This window comes from Lissotriton helveticus, chromosome 7, assembly GCF_964261635.1.
Source record: "Lissotriton helveticus chromosome 7, aLisHel1.1, whole genome shotgun sequence".
NCBI lineage: Eukaryota > Metazoa > Chordata > Amphibia > Caudata > Salamandridae > Lissotriton > Lissotriton helveticus.
The window spans coordinates 1,426,287,604-1,426,300,581 of NC_136068.1; the positions used below are offsets into that span (position 1 = coordinate 1,426,287,604).

The 12,978-nt window shown below is 47.3% G+C and overlaps 1 protein-coding gene across 4 annotated transcripts in view; it reads left to right on the forward strand.

Annotated features, from left to right (window-relative positions):
* Positions 1–12,978, forward strand: part of GAS7 (growth arrest specific 7) — a 1,616,751-nt gene that overhangs the window by 627,558 nt on the left and 976,215 nt on the right. The gene's annotated exons all lie outside the window — the stretch shown is intronic.

A 12,978-nucleotide genomic window follows, 5' to 3' on the forward strand; every position in this document is an offset into this window, starting at 1 on the left:
TCTTCCTGTTTTGAATGCTTCACTCTGTAAATATTCGCACAAGGAAATAGGACCCTGTAGGACACCACGTAACATTCCCAGAAGAATGACTAAAAGGTTGCATCTGGCACTTCTTTTCAGAAATACTCTGGTCTCTGCGTGTCACTGTGAATAGACAAAATACCCATAAAAGTATATTCAGATAGATATAACTCTCCACTGATTACTTTTATGGGGGTTTTCCTGATATGCCCTTTTTTCAGTCTGTGTTTTGCATCCTACTGTGAAACATGATGCACCTCCCTGCAGTAGATTTGTGTTTTAAATTGAGAATAATGTCCTGTTTGCTCACAGCATTTTGTCTGTTCTTTCCCTGTAACAAAGGTAAGTAAGCTTTTCGATTGTACCTCAGCGGATGTGAAAAGAAAATCATTGAATTTCACTCTAATGTACTTGGCAGAAATGGTTTAACCTCTACCGCACAGGTGTCGGTGCAACAATTCAATAGAAAAGGTGCCTCAACCCAGGGTTGAACTGCCTTACAACCCCCTAGATTCACCAGTAAGAAATACCACGACAAGGGGAGCACCTAGACAATGTGTGTGTCTCTATATTAAAGACATTTAAGAGTGTATTCAAACATAAGAAAAAGTCTCAAAATTCATATTCTCCATTGGATATCTGTTTTCTAGTGACAGTCATAGAGGAGTCTCAGATGATGTTGGTTAAAAAGAGGTTTCAAGCTTGATTCTTCACCTTGATCAAAAACAGACAGCAACAGCCCAGCCAACGTGTTTCATCCCCACATGGGCCTTCATCAGGGATGGGTACTTGAGTTTGCAAAGAATATCCAGCATGTGGGCAATGTAGCACGTACAGGAGGGTGAGCTACAGCAGAGCCTTGGTGTTATGACCTGGGGACAGGAGAGTAGGCAGGGGCTCGATCCGCGGTCTGGCCTGCAACCTGCATTGCTCAGCGGGTCATACCCACCCCAGGTGGCTGTTCATCAACCACTACATCAACGCCTACCCTTAGCCAGATGTCCTTCGTACAGCCTTGCACACCCTGGTTTGGAGCATGCCGGCCCTTTGCAGCCAGCCATGCTGTGCCCCGCAGTGGGCTCATGCACTCATGCCCCCTTACTGCGTGATTCCTCATCGCCCCTGCAACTCTTTTCTACTTAAGGCATACCTACGTATTGCATCGTGCACGAGTAACGCCGCAGGGTATACTACTGCATGGAATCATGCCATTGAGCAGACATAAGCCGGGGTTACTTCCCCTCGGGTGTTCTAAGGAGATTTTAACCACTTACTTCATGGATATGTTAGGCTACATTTATGGCAAAGTTAAAATGCCACGATTAACAAAAAAAACCTTTCAGCAAACATGTTTTACTACTGTGATTTTTGCAACTAGAATACGTTTTGTGAATGGTATAGAACTTCGCCACCTTCAATTACATGCTATGCTTTTAAACTCTACACGTCACTTGCAAAAAGTTGAATTTGCCCAAGTTATTTCTGACTGGTTTCTGAAGTAAGAATTGTACCAGAATTATGCAGGGATTTATTCTTTACAGGTCGAGGAGTGGCCTTGAACAAGCAATGCTTGTTATTTGAACGCTTTTCCAAAATCGGCGTCTTCCTTAAAAACATACAGCCATATTTTATTGGCCAATGCAGTAGCTTCAATTTCACTAAATACGTGTCTCCTCTCAGTGTTCTCCAGATTTTCTAGGTTTGAAAAATCTATAGAAATAGTGGTGAAAACACAGCTCCAAGTCTTTCACCTTCACTTATCTATGAAGAATATGGCCATTATATTTGTGGAATGCAAACATACAGTTATGTCTGGCAAACATAAAACATCCTAAAAAGTACATTTAGAATTAAGACTCTGACGTCAATCATCGCTAAAACTTAAGGTGTTACCCGTTCTGTGTTGAGTGAAACATTTGATCCTGGAAGGCCTGCCACAGAGGCTAGAATATTGAATTTCAACTATTGTTTCTGCCTATAACAGAGTTATAGAAACAGCAGCTCCTACTCAGTTAATAGCTATATTGTGCCTTTTCTTTCCATTTCATTGAATTGCAGGAGGCTATGGCCTCCTGGTCCATTGCCAGGTCGGATCACATTGTTGTTCATCAGTCACATTGAATGATATGTTCTCCTCCCTGACACTGTATACTGCACTCCTCTTCGCTCTCGTTAAATGTAAACTTCTCACCCCAGCTTTTATATCAATATTTGCACTAAACTTCACCTTCCGGTTTCCTAATTCAGAATATTCCTTCTACTTCAGTCTAAAAGCATCATGGAAATTGTGTTTCTTTCGGGGTTTTAGAACAAGTCCTCATGCAGAAGGCCGAACACAGAATTTGAGAGAACACAGGAATCATCACCACAGCCAATCAGAGGCAGAATACAAGGCCCCGCTGCCCCCAGGCGGGTGGGACAGGATGGGGAAACTGGGCTGTTGGTGTGGGGGCCCTCATCCTGTGCTTGTCTTGGTCTAAGGGGTTAACTTTCATGTTCTTTGCAAGTTAGGATCCCCAGGTTTTGTTATTCCCCACTCCCACTCAGCCAGATTCTCTGCCCTCTTTTGATACCTAGATCTGCTGTGGAATGGCACACACCTAGTCATCCATGTCTGCATACCCCCTGGAACCTCATCTTCCTGCATTCAGTGTCCTTCTGAACTCTATGCGTTTCAGAAGACATATGTCTCCTAGTCTGAAGCATTTCTCATGCAGACAATGGGATGCTTGACTCTTTGCCCCTTGCAAAAACTCAGTACTGAGCTTCTCTTTTATACTGGTCTTCTTCATTGCTGTGCAGACGGTTAACACGGGGAGCACTGAAAACGGTTAATCACGTGTCGTGTGAGATGGTCGTGGCCCTCGTATACTGCAGTGTGCTGAACTGCCCTTCACCAAAGCTGGCAGCCTTGTGGAGGAGACGTTTCAGATCCAAACACTAGAGATTTTCAGCCTTGTAGGGAAATTTTAGAAGTTAGGGGTGTGCCACCCACTAGACTGAGACACAGTGGCATTGAAAAGTGCTTCCCAAAACGTTCTGTCCCACCCAGCTCAGGTTCCATGTTCAGGTGCAGTCTACTAGGCAGTCTTCGGCAAGGCTTATTGTGGCTTGCCATTGGTTAGCTTAGGTTTTCATTCTCATGTGCCTGTTTCTTATTCATGTCCCAGCTTGTCAGTCTTGTGTTTGCACTGTGACAAAGCATTGCCGGCTTAGTGAACTAGTGCACCCACTTTAGCAGCCGTGTTCAACTTCTTTGGTCATAGGTTCATATCCCAGTGGGTCCCCTCAACCTTTCATCCTTATGTAGTCGATAAAATGAGTACCATTGATTTGGATAACAATAAACGTCTGGTAATCTGCTCCAAGATATCCTGCTGGGTGAACGTCAGCTTTACAAATACCCATGTTGTGTTTTTTTTATGTTATTGATTCTTTGCATTCTCTCTGATTGGCTGGCAATCCGCTGCTTGCTTTTTCTTTTGTGTGAAGCACTCCACTAGACTGCATGTGTTTTCGAGCGGTCTCCCTCATCTACTAGGTGTTGCACTCTGTTGCCTAGCTGTTTCCCTCTACCCACCGCTTGTGCTCACCTGTGTGCCTCTCCACATTGCTGCCTCCATCTGCATCCTCCGTTTTGTTTTCCACAAATTCCCGTATTGCATTCACCGCCCCTTCTTGTTGTTTTTGTGTCCGCTCACATGTTGCTTTGGTATTCCCCACACTTTCTCCCATGTTGCTTTGCCATTCGCCCTCATGGTTCCACTCCCACATTACTGATCCAACAAAGATTGGTAGCAAAAAAAAAAAGACTGCATCATTTTGCACGCATGGACATGTGTGGAGCACATTTAGACATTTTAGCAGGCTTGTTAGAAATGGGGTTTCTGGTTGGGTAGAGCATGCACCTAAGCCAGGCAGAACCCACCACTCTAGTCAGGGCAAGGGAGTTACACACCTAAGATAAACTCTGCTCACCCCCTTGGTAGCTTGGCAGAACAGTCCGGCTTATCCCAGAGGCAATGTCTAAAGCGTTTGTGCAACACACACCAGTGACACAATAGGCCTACCACAAAAAGAAACTCCACACTAGGTTATATAGAAATATCCTTTGTATTATTCCTACAACACATTAAACCACCATCACATAAATCATTGTGCTACTGGGCACTTGTCAGGATGTCAGACAGATTAATAAATTACTTGGCCAATTGGGCCATTGCCATAACAGCACACGTAGTGCAAAGAGTAAATTCTTCTAGATTGCACCAATACCCACTTGTGATGGAAACATCACTTTATTCCATCACTGCACATAACCTGCCAAATGCAACTTTGCGTCAGGTCATAGCACATAAGAAGCAGTTAGGTTACAAAAACAGTAGGAATAACATAATTTTATAACATACCTGCACATAAAATGTACACTCTGAGGTTATTCCTGTTATCCTGACAAATGCAAGGCATACATGATATAACTCGTAACATCAGGGCAGGCGATGCAAAACCTATGAAAATACCAGTAGTCACCAAAACATCAGTGCACACATGCAGCAGGTGGTAAGAAAAAAATACTATTACCAAAACAAATAGGAAACCGCGCACCTGCACTATTACTACAGGTTACAACGGCACCATCACTGCCCATATGGCATTCTGTTAGTTGTCCTGGTGCTGCAAAAGCATACCGGTACCGGGGGAGCCCAAGGTAGGCCAACTGCCTTCCCTGTGACTTTTGAGACCGGTGCTTCAGTAGGGTGTTAGTCTCTGGCTTGTGGGGTGTACCCCACCCTTGGCCAACTCTCCTCGGGCGCCTACACTGAGGATTTGCCCGGAATGCCACAACTCTGGGGTAGCGGTCCCGCATGTGTGTGACTCACCTACCCACCCACCCATACACCAAAGGCCACAAAACCTGTAGAGGCCCGCCTGGCCATGTGATGCTGTCTGAGGCGGGGACCCATGTCTCTTGCACCAGCCCAGCAGACTTTCTCGTCCTCATCTGGCTTCCATAACAGAGGGCTCAGGGACCACAAGACACCCCATCGCCACCCCTCACGGGGGTCGGCAGAGAACGACAACTCTTCAGCAAGGGCTCCGCAAGGCTGCTCCTCCAGCACAGGCTTTCCCCAAGCATCACTTCCACCAGCACGCTTGTGGGAGGAGCCGCGCTAAGGAGTTCTCTACTTCAGGCTGGCTGCTCCCTCACCCGCGGGAGAGTGCAACGGACAGCACTTCTCCCTTCGCAGTGACACGTCAGTAACACCCCCTCACTGGAGATGTGGGGGGGACTGACTCATGAGAGCACTTTCTGGAAGCGGAAAACCCTGCCGGTCTGTCGAAGGCTCAGCACAGCAGAGCCTTGGGTCCTGGTCCTAATACCCAGGGAAGGATTCCTGCCCACGGAACACACCGGGGACTTCCAGGAATTAGGTGCTCACCGTGTGCTAGGTGCAGGGGAGTCAACAGCGCTCTCCCTGCTGACATAAAAACCAGGGGCACACAACAGTGCCAGTCACGTGGTGCTTAAAGCCAGAAACGAACAAGCCTGCATCTGAACAACAGAGCGCTCCCCACATGCTAAGTTGCCAGAACACGCAGGGCAGGCCACCACGCCCTGGGAGATCACTGGGGGCCCGAGAGGAAGCAGGCTCAGGCCAGCACACAAGCCAAGTCCAGTTGGCAGTTCCCTGGCAGCACAGCAATCCTCTGGGGCAGCATACAGAACCAGCAGTGCCTGGTTACAAATCCACACAGTGTCTACTTCATGGGGTCACAGTCCCTGTACTTACAGTCAGAAAGTCTGACTTTTAGTACAGGGGCCCCATCCGGGGAGGGTGGGGCAGTTCAAACACTGTTTAGAAATGCACAACACCCCCATTCACATTCCAAGCCCTGGCTCCAGACACATCACAGGGGGGCGGAGACAGCATTGTAAAAGGCAGGCACAGCCCTATTCAGGTTCAGGTGCAGCTCCTCCCACCCCTCCAAATACAGACAAGGCCTATTCAGGTGCAAGGGAAACTCCTCCCACTACTCTAAATCCAGTCGAGGTCTATTCAGCCTAGCGCTGGGTCACCCAGGCAGGGCAGGACACACCTCAACCTCCCCAGGGGCTGGTTGGAATGAATGTGCATCCCCTGTCAGGCAAAACCAGATGGGGAATACACATCCAGGTGTGGCACAAAAACTCATAACCACACAGGAATGCCCACTTGTAAAAAGTGGCATTTCTAAAATAGTAATGACACATTTGCTTTCACCAATAAACAGGATTCATCACTACTATTCCAAACATACCAAACATGGTCATGCTACCCCTCATGTCAGAATTTACCTCTGAAGCACATATCAGGGAATCCTCAACACAAACCTGTGAGAGGGCAGCCTCACAGCAGTGAGAAACAAAATAGGCTCTTAGTCACTACTAGGACATGTGTCACACAGTTGAAGCATATGACCTCCTTTTACCTACACAGCACCCTGCCCATAGTGCTAGCAAGGGCCTACCTTAGAGGTGACCTGTGTGTAGTAAAAGTGGAGTGTCAGATGTGGCAACCACTTTACATGACAAGTCACTGCGGCAGTAAACTGCACTCGCAGGCCCTGCAGCTGCAAAGGCCTGAGACAGGTTTAAAAGGCTACTTCGGTGGGTGGTGCAAGCTGCGCTGCAGGCCCACTAGTAGCATTTAATTTTCAGGCCCTAGGTATATAGTCTACCACTGTACAAGGGACTTACAGGTACATTAAATATGCCAAACAGGCATAGACCAATCATACCAAGTCTACAAGAGAGAGCAGGTGCACTTTAGCACGGATCAGCAGTGGTAAAGAACCCAGAGTCATAAAACTAACAATAACGGGTCAGAAAAAATACAGGAGGAAGACAAAGAGTTCTGGGATGACACTGCAAAAAGGGCCAAGTCCAACAGTTGTGTATCTAAAGCAGTGTCTGTCAGATATATTATATATTTTAGGGGAGTTTATATCCTCTGAGTAGGTGCTAATATCTAGTGCTAAATTGAAGTTAGGGTTAGCCACTGTGCCAAACGTGAAGTTGAGTCACAAGCATCTGAGTAATGTGATCATGGAAAGAATAAAGGGGTTTACCAAAGGAGAATGAACATTGAGTGAGTGAACTAAAGACAAAGACAGTGGCAGACCAAATGAGCCTGAGCCAGAGGACAGATTGCTTATTACAACTCCACAGTATATTTTCATAGCTATAGTATCAGTATGGAACATTATGCAAATATTCATCTTTGTAACATATCCAGCTCTAATGGAAGGACTTTAGAAGGCAAAGTAATGTTTTGCAATGTGGGTGCTCTATTTCCTTTAATAACAAGGACTTATTATGCTATTTATTGAAATCTGTTGCCCTCTTGTGGCCCTTTTTAGTGGTAGCATGAGGCAGCTGCCTAAAATGTCCTTAATGTATCACCAACTCCGAAGTTGTTCATTTCTTGAAACTTTAATCTTGTCTGAACTATGAAAGCTGCTAAATCTTCTTGGCCCCAAATGCCATCATCCTAACTACTTAAGGTTTTCATTTTGTGTGATCCTTGCCAATGATGATTCCTGCCCCTTTCCTAGTATAAGCACTTGTACAAATCTGATGGTGTCTGGCAGACCGACTGGCAAGAGGAGGCTTTTTTTCCTCACTTTTCAAACTCTAAGGGAAGTAATACCCTTTATAAGCAGAAAATCTATTTCGGACAAACTTTACTTCAAGTAAGTTTGTACATGGCTAATTTTTCAAGACAACCTTTGCCAACCCCTCAGCCCTGCTTTGTGGTGAAGATCTCTAAGTTGCCCAGGTTTTTGCCTGCCAGTGGAATAGGGGAGGGACTTTCTCTAGATTGCTAAATTACCTGGCCCTGTTTATACTTTAGCAAATACTGTCACTGGAAACCTGAATTGCTGGAGTGTTGTATTCAGTTGTAAAGGTTGCTTGCATTGTACAGATTAAAATGCCAACCGCCATTGAGGAAAGCAATTTATTTCTATTGTCTGTAAATCTAGTTTTAGATTTTTTTTGTGTAAATGACCAGGGACCACATTCTGAATCCTCGACCTATGGGGTAAACTGGAGCTGGTGCAGCAGAATTCCCACTAGGGTCATTCAAGTTCACCAGCACAGCCAGAGAATACAAAGTGTCCACGGACCAGGAGAGAGGAGTGGACTGACTCCATTCAATGCAGAATTTCCTGATGTTGTCGATTCGGTAAAAGGCCATGGAAAGCAGATGTGACACCACACACCCTTTACATTCAATTAAATCACCTGCCTGGCCTTTTGTCCTATAGATAGTGCATCAAAAGGCTTCTGTGTGTGCTACTGATGGAGAAAGGAAAAGTGTGAAAACTACACCATGCAAACATGGTTCAGAGCCCTGTGTGCTTTCCATTTCTATTGCCCCCTGCATAACCCCCAGGCCCGGGGTAGCGAAGGCGTTGCCATGGCAAGATCAGTTGCAGCTCCCAGTAATATATGATGGTATCCCATGATATCCCCAATTAGAGTGCATGGAGGCCAGGAGGCCAGAACCCCATCCCAACCCATCACTACATTCCAAATAGAATGAAAGGGAGCACGTGCAAAGGCCATTGGTTCCATAATATGGCCTCATACACGGCACGGAATAGCCTCTGGAAGGCGGGGACATGAGAAAAACCCGATGTTTACAACGACGAGTCCAATACAGGGTCTTTGTGGGGCCCGAGCAGGCGCTGTTCACTAGAGAAGTGTCTACAACATCTGCGTGCTGTATCCCTGAGTAAACTCGTGTGTAGGTGTTTGCTGAGTGGACTCGTGGCACGCGTTCAACATCCAGGCTCAAGGGCTATGCGCGGAATGTCGTCAAGCGCGCCATTGTCTCCCTCTGAACACCGGCTTTGTTCGCTTGTTTTCGGAATTCCTCGTGGGAGGGAATGTACCGTTTAATGGGTGGAAAAGAATGAAATCATGGATGGACTCGATTAAAGGAGGAAATGGCTCGAAGTGTACTACAGTTTTATATGAATGACTAACATAAGCTCTTTAAACAAAATCGAGGTTACGGGAAAGGGGCGGTCTTAAATCAGTCCAATCCCTTTCACGTTTCTTATAATCTTTCCCCATCTTTTTAACGCTCTGGCAAAGCCCAGTGTCTCCGGAGTAATAATCTGCCATGGCTATTGTCCGTGGTAATGAAGTTCAGAAGTTGTAAATTTATTAGACTATTGTTGTATTTGTCTTCGGTCCACCCACGTGAGTGTTAGGGTTTTTCACAGCGCGAGCAAAACATAAGTAATGCATTTTTTCATCTTCCATCTCTTGCTCTGAAGGTACCAAAGGTAAATTCTGTCCTGTTTTTCCTAATCAGAACACAATGTAAATGTTTGTCATTTAGGCTGTGGTAACCCCGTGGCCTTCACCCTCGTCTTTTATGAAGTCCCCTAAATCTGTAAATGGGCTGACTGCAGGTTCATTGGTTCTACCCAGGGCTGTTGCACCTGCATCGTTTACTGGAAGAGGAAGGTGATGCTGGCTTTCAAGGAAGAATCTTCCTTAGTAAATTGTTCCTTTGATACTTTTTGCCCTTGGTTAGGAAATGTGTTAATCTTTTTTTTAAAGATAGCTGTTGGTAGTGGGCAGGCCCAGACTGGCCGTTGCGGGCACTGGGCAATCCCCCGGTGCGCCGCAAGGGTGGGGGCCGGTTTTGGGCCCCTGGGGGCTGTTTTTGTTACAGTGACGTTTTTGCAGCAATGTTGAAAAAACTGCCCTGTAACAAAAAACGGCCGAAAACCGGCGCGGTCGCACCCCCAACCCCCGGGGAAGGGGGGGGGGGGGCAGGAGGGGGGCGGCAAAGCATTTGCCAGGGCCGGTTTTGGTTCTCCGTCCGGCCCTGGTAGTGGGGGTCCTTGTCGCTTACCGCTACCACCAAATGCTGGAGGCGAGTGTCCCCGACCCCTCGCTTCAACGTTAGGCTAAGGACACCGTCTGAGATAGCCCTGCTCACCCCCTTAGTAGCGTGGCACTAGCAGCCAGGCTTATCTCCAAGGCACGCGTGTACAATATGTGCAGCCACACTCACAGCAACCCAATGATGTCACCACAAATAGACTCCACACGAGTTATTATAAAATGAGTATAATCTTCATATAAGAAGTTATACGATATGACCACACAATACAAAATCAACATACAAGAATGGGTATTATTCTTTCTGGTGGGTTTGTAGGTTCTAATCCCAACCACCGCTTCTAACCAACATTTAAGCTCACTTCCTAACCGTTTCCAAAAGGTTAGGCCAGTCGAACTGCTAGAATCACACATGTTGCAAAAGGAAACAAATACTGCAATGCGTAACGATATTCTCTTGTACTCTGCAACAGAGAAACAATGCCATACGTAGCGCCACAGTCAGGTACTTTGCAATAGAAGGAATAATGCAATGCGTATCACTACCAGCGTGCCCTGTACCAGGAAGAAACCAAGCAATGCGTCACGCTACAATCCCGTACTGTGCGATGAAGAAATAATGCACTGCGCCGTGTTATAATCAGCTACTGTGCAATGAAGAAATAATGCAATGCGCCATGTTACAATCAGGTAATGTGCAAGGGAAAAATAACGCGGTACGTAGCGCACCAAGCATGTCATTCGTCAGGCACAAATGAGGTCAGGCGTCATATAACAGTTCGATAGTTCGTTAGCAGCAATAATGCAAAGTGTAATACGACAGTATAGGTGCTTTGTTAACAGTGCCCCCAATATGGATCAATGATGACACAAAAAGTACTGCTTCCCACTCCAGCCCCAGTACTGCCCCTCCTTGGGTCAGCACAGGCCGAGATCTGAGCCGAAGCAACAGGCTCACGCAGCTGACAGAAACGAGAGACCGAGAGTGTGTCCCTCCAGGTCCGTACCCCACCCCAGGTAGTGATCCACGTTACCTGGGGGGGTGCAACACCACTCTCCTCTGCGACGTCCGCGACTTTGGCCTTGATCCAGAACTCTGTCATGGGGTGCGGCGACCTCGGGTCGGCGGCTCAGCTCTTCCGGGGCTGCCTGTCCAGGCCGCTGCTGTTTTACTCCGAGGGCCCAATAACTTGGCCCTTCTTCCGGCGGTCTTAGTGAACACCGAGACCCGCCCTCAGCACTGTGGGGACTTTACTTTAAATTCGGTGCACATCCTATCCAGGCACTCCTCACCAGTGCCCAGGTCCGGACTGGTCATAGCGGGCAACGGGCAATCCCCCGGTGCGCCGCACGGGTGGGGGCTGGTTTTACGCCCCTGGGGGCCATTTTTGTTACAGCGCCGTTTTTGCAGCATAGCTGCAAAATCAGCCCCTGTACCAAAATCGGCCGAAAACCGGCCCCGGCAAAAAGCTCGCCGGCAACTCCAACCCCCCCTCCCCCTGAGTGGGGAGGGGGGCCGGCCTGAGCACTTTGCCAGGGCCGGTTGTAATTCCCAGTCCGGCACTGCCAGTGCCTCAGGTTGCACCTCGACATGCACACTGTGCGTCCGAGACTCGCCTCTTCTCTGGTGCCCACGATGACGGCACTCTTCACCAGCGCCTCTGCTTGCACCTCGACACGCACTCTGAGCGTCCAAGTCTCTCCTCTTCTCCCGGTGCACACAATGTCCAGGCACTCTTCACCAATGCCCTCGCTGCACCACGACACGCACTCTCCGTGTCCGAGCCTCACCTCTTCTCCCGGTGCACACGATGACCAGGCACTCCTCACCAACACCCTGGCTGCACCACGACACGCACCCTGCGTGTCCGAGACTCCGCTTATTCCTGTGTGCCCACGATCAAAAGGCACAACTTCTGAGGGTCTCAAGCTGCAAAAGCACGCTCACACTGTGTTACTTGGGACTTCTCTGGAAACTTTTATGATCCTGTATTTCCAAACAAGGAGCCAGCTCACCTCGGGTCCTTGGGGTTACAAGACACAGCACAAAACACAGTCTTCTTCAAGCAGGGAGACCCAGCGCCGCCAAGCACAGTCCCAACAGCCTTTCCCTTGGTTAGAACAGCAAACTGCAGACCAGCCCCATACCACAAAGCAAGGATTTGTCTTTCCACAGCAGTCTCTTCAGTTGCTCCTTCTTTAGCAGAGGTTCCTCTTGACCACAGAATAGGTCAAAGCCTTTTCAGTCTCTATCCTTTTCTGTTTCATTCCCACGTTCAGGAGTTTCAGCTCTTATAGTTATACCCCTTATTGTCTTTGAAGTTCGTTTCTGCTCAGGGGTCCCTGACCCCTCCCTAAATCAGTTTGGGGTGTCTCCCTCCACTGCAGGGCTGAGTTTCCTTCTCTGCGCACCTTTGCATTACTAGCCCTGGCACACAAAGTGCACACCACTAGGGACTTTACTAGTAAGGCAAACATACTAATGATGGCCAACCAATTACCATTACATTTTACATAGGGAACACTTGTACTTTGACACTAATGAGCAGTGGCAAAGTACCTAAAGCATCTAAATTGGCAATTCTATGTCAGGAAAACTGTCTAGGGGGAAAGTAAAAAGTTTAGGGAACTTTAGCCAAAAAGGCCAAGTCTTACAATAGCCAAATAAAACAATTTTTTTCTTGTATTGTATATAGACTTTTGTATAGAAATATATATTGACATGTTCACTCCTAACATGGTTTAGTTCCCGGCTTGGATCACAAAGTGTCTTTGCCTCTTTTGTGATTTCTGGGTTGGGAGAAGAGGCCATTTTATTGGTCCTTGCTGAAGTTGAGAAGGGTAGGCATGGTTGGTTCTATCCTGTTTTAGGAGAGGCTGTTTCAAGATTGAGGTTTGGAGCAGTGCTTTAAATGGGCCGTTACTATCTGGTACTGAGTACTGGCACTTTTTTATTTTAAGAGGCAAAGCACCGGCACTTCCCAAGAGAAATATAATACTTTTAAGTGGAGTGTACCGGCATTTCTCAGAAACAATCAGGTACTCTGCTA